The 4,413-nt window shown below is 40.9% G+C and overlaps 1 protein-coding gene across 1 annotated transcript in view; it reads right to left on the bottom strand.

Annotated features, from left to right (window-relative positions):
- Nucleotides 1–4,413, bottom strand: part of nherf1b (NHERF family PDZ scaffold protein 1b) — a 26,997-nt gene that overhangs the window by 10,348 nt on the left and 12,236 nt on the right. The window lies entirely within an intron of this gene.

Genomic DNA, 4,413 nt, shown 5'->3' with positions numbered 1-4,413 from the left:
GGCAATCGGCGCTACTTTGGCCATAAGGAAGGAACCGGTTCCGGTGTGGTCCGCAGCCCTGCTTGCTCCAGGGCCCAAGGAGGACAATGGAAGCTGGGCGCTGACCTCAGACCGCGTCCCCTCGCCCCATCCAGTCCCGTCCAGTCCCACTCTGGGATGGCAGGAAGAGTTAAAGTTGTATTGTCATCCAGGAAAAAACTCTAGCTCAACCCCAGAACCTCCCTTCCGCTGTGTGGAATAAGCAGGTTCTTTATTTAGAAAAAGGGGGTTTTAATGGCTTTGTCCATTAAAGAGGTGAAAATACAAATTACAAGAACTACAAAGCTCAGGAGATGCAGCACTGGTCAAGATAATCTGTGTCAGTGTGGCCCAATCTGACACGACACTCCCTCCACATCAGAGCGGCTGTGTACTCCCGCCCTCTGTCAACTGAACACTGGAAGACAATGAACAAACTCTATAAATAAGTCTGACTCACTTTCTACAGAAAATACTGACAGGAGGCTGTTTTAAGCTACTTACTACTTGACACAAGCAATGAGTGATTGTTATTTAAGACATGCGTTGTTCTAAGCTAACACCCAACCAGAGGCAAAGAATGAGCTTTTCTCTTTTTCTCTTAGTAAGGCATCCGTAAAAGAAGCACGCATTGTAAACTTTGTAGTGGCTCCAAATAAAATTTACTTGGAACTGGAAATTGTATTTCATAAGAACAACTTTATTAATTAATCATTAAGAATATTTCCTTCCAACGTAATTTAACTTGGATTCTGTGAAACCAGAAGGATCTGTCCATAAAAGCCACGCCCATTTTCAGTTAGATGTTATGATTGATTCATACTGCCTGGAAGATCATTGGTGTTAAAGAGCACTTATCCATGCAAAGTATGCATGAATAGGCTTCTTTGCAACAAGCAAATGGAATTGTTAGCAACACGTCTCTCGTTCTGTACGCAGAATATGAGCTGCTGCCACCCGAAAGGTGGTTTGAAGTTCCTTGCTGCAGACCTAACCGTTTCAAAAACTCCTTTATCCCAGTGTCTATTTGGCTCCTAAATAGCCAAAAGTAAAAGGCAGAACAGGCCTGCATAACAATGGAGATTTGTAATTGTTGTACTTGTGATATCTCTTTTTTAAATTATTCTATTTATTTATTTATTTAGAGTCATGTTTAACTAATGCATTGCATGACGCCATGTTGGAGGACTATTGTACAATCTGTTGTATGGTATTGTACATTATCTGTTGTTTGTACATGCTCGTCTGTATTTATATATTTTTACTATGTCTGCAGCATGGGTTAAGTGCCCAAGACAAATTTCCCACTTTGTGGGACAATAAAGTTAATCTAGAATCTTGAATCTACAGATAGACTCTCTGCCATTTTTAATTGTGTCCAAATCTGTTGGTTTTTTGTGCTACTCCTGCTAATTCTAAGCGATCTTCACCACATTTGGGACAGAGCATCTCTGGACTAAGCCGGAAAAAGTAACTTTTTGGGGATTCGTGACGTTGCATAACTGTGCCTGTGTATGTATGCATGAATGACTTTCATTTGCATTGTAAAGAAATATTAAACCAATCGATTTTACACTATATATTGCTGAGGACGCAAGTCCAAGTGTGCAGTCGATCGGATGAGTGGTTCTCGGGAACGCTAAGTAATTGGCCCATTCTAAACGGGCCCTGCACTACTTATATACTGGAAAAATAGGAGTGGTATTAATCTTTTCATCTAACTCTTTGCATGAAACCAAAATGTCAAAGTATTCCTTTCAACTTCCTTCATAATAGGTTCTTACCCATGTGTAAATACCTCAAACAAAAACTAAATGGAAAAAACTACACAGTCTCAGATATGCAAAACATTAAATATAATGGCATGTAAGGTTAACAGCCGTCTGTTCTCATCATCATGCGGATCGTTCATCTCTGTGTCCATCAAGAGCCTGCAGAGTGTGTGCTGAACATTTGTGCTGCAGGTCAGATGTGCTCCTGATACTCGTCCTACAGCCAGAGTTTCATCATAATGGTAACTGATTATACAAAAGGGTTTGTCTTTGATTACAAGTCCTTCACTTTCTCAAGTGTTACACCCAAACTTCAAGTGAAACCACCTTCATTTACGAGTCCTTTTAATGTAAATCCAAAGTACAGACTGTCTTTTATTTTAGTTAACAGTTGGTTTAGCTTAATGTTTGTTCTCATTACTGACATTCTCTCCTCTGAAAGACTGGAATTAAAACTATAGTGCGTGGTTTCTGTTGGATACATGAGGATTTCTAAGTAGTGACAACAACACTGTCGGTGCATCCACATGATGCAAGCCTTCAGTGATCACGCACCACACCCACCCCTGCCCCCACCCCTCCTCCACGCAGTTGCTAGTAGCTCAAGGAGGACACGTGCAGAGGATTAAGAAGCATGATGGACTATTCAGAATAGGTAATACCCTTTCAGTTTTTATGTCTTCTTCATCTCAAAAGAACATTGCTGTTGTCCTTTCTCAGCGGTGACGTAAAATGAGCTTCTGCGAAGGTCGCCGGACAGCACGATTTTGTAAATAAAGCCGTACTGAGAAATACAGAGAGAGTTTTGTGGAGCTGATAGTCTTAATTAGCTTTGTATCAGTTCATTTGGCAATGGCTTGAATGTAACGGACTATCATTAATATAACAAAAGTTGCGCACTATAGCTTTCACTCACAGAGCTTTCTGTCTTCAACTTTATCTGTGATGGCAGAGTAAAGCACTAGAGATTCATGCAAGAATTTCTTCGTCTCTCATTCTCTGTGACACATTCCATGATCTTTCATTACTCAGTTCATGTGCCAAGTGTTAGATACCTGAAAGCAGATGAAACACTAAGTGCCATCGACACACACTACAGCCTTGGCATTAGACTCTTAACGTTAAGCATCCCTCTGCGGGGAGAGAGCGGCTCTGGCAGGAACAACAGAGAAAGGGTTTGTGTCGGAGAGGAGTGGAGGGCTGAAGAATCTCCACGAGGGTCTGTAATCTGTGGAATCTGCAGAACACACACAAGCCAGGAGAGGAACCAAGGACCCACTACTTGTCAAATGTGTGTGTGTGTGTGTGTGTGTGTGTGTGTGTGTGTGTGTGTGTGTGTGTATGTGTTAACAACAAATACAATGTAAGTTCTCCGCAACGTTAGAGCAGAAATCTGATAAACACAGCTGCAGTTGCAAATAAACTGGGCACATCAAAGATACAGACGCAGAACGCTGATGGGACGTTCTGTAAAAAAACAAACTGATAACATAATACTCCTCCACATACGCTCATACTGTACAGGTCTTATCTGCTGTTGAATGACACACAAATCTGTGTTCCCTAACTTACAAAGCTTTACAACAGTACAACATATGCTGCAGACAAGCTTAGCTTTGCCCTGAGGTCAGTTTAAATTTGCATTCTTGCTCTCGGACTCTTTACTTTGTTAAGAGTACTTCCCAGACCCTAAAGCGTCTGCACGTTCACATGATGTGTGAATGGAAAACACGGATTACTTAGTCTGCTTGTGCTGCTTCCTCAGGTTTAGTTAGCTTGTTAGGCAGTGAAGATCATCGACTCATTTTGATTTTCTTCAAATAATGTTTCAGGGACCATCAAGCAAATAATATGAGTTAGGTCTGCACAATGTTGGGGAAAAAACTGACATTGCAATATTTTTCCCCCTGCGATATATATTGCAATATGAAAAAAGAAAAAGTCATTTTTAAAAGATGACATAAATAGCTCTATTTGGAAATAATAAATCATTCTCGACATAGAAGAAAAAAATGAAAAAGGATCTTTTCTTATGTGAACCATTCTTTGTTTAACTTCAATGCTTCACAAACACCAAAGCAAGTAAGCGCAGTGACTAACGTTACTCTTCTGAAGTGATTGGAGAGGGAAATCAGGTAGAAATACGCTGGTTGACTGGCATGCCACCATTGTATTCATATAATATTATCAATCAAGGCTAACGTGTATGACAATGGCGGCATGTTGCTTCTTCTAAATTTCAGGTTGTGGTCAACTAGCATGGCCAGCTCATTTGTTTGATAAACTGATCAGACCTGCATGTCTAGCACCAAACTGTGTATCCAAGAACAATTAAAGCTAGTCTGTGTCTGATCTACTTTAGATCAGACACAGACTTCTGTAGTAGATTAGTGTTACGTTTCCATCGTCGCGGCTCCAAACCGTAACGTTAGTTGGGACGGACGGACCCCTTGTTTCTTTAGTCTAACTATATTAGCTTTAGCCTGGCTGGTCGCAGCTTTCCGCGGGGGAAAACTGCTGGGAGACATTGCGATTATGTTACATTAATCAGGGGATTTAGTTTGTATTTGCAGCAAACATAAAAACACCTACTACTGTAGCTTCACTGACTACCCATCGAAAA

The sequence above is a fragment of the Etheostoma spectabile genome, chromosome 15 (assembly GCF_008692095.1).
Source record: "Etheostoma spectabile isolate EspeVRDwgs_2016 chromosome 15, UIUC_Espe_1.0, whole genome shotgun sequence".
Classification (NCBI taxonomy): Eukaryota; Metazoa; Chordata; class Actinopteri; order Perciformes; family Percidae; genus Etheostoma; species Etheostoma spectabile.
The sequence above is the reverse complement of the archived record's forward strand: the minus strand, read 5'-3'. Positions and strand labels throughout refer to the sequence as shown.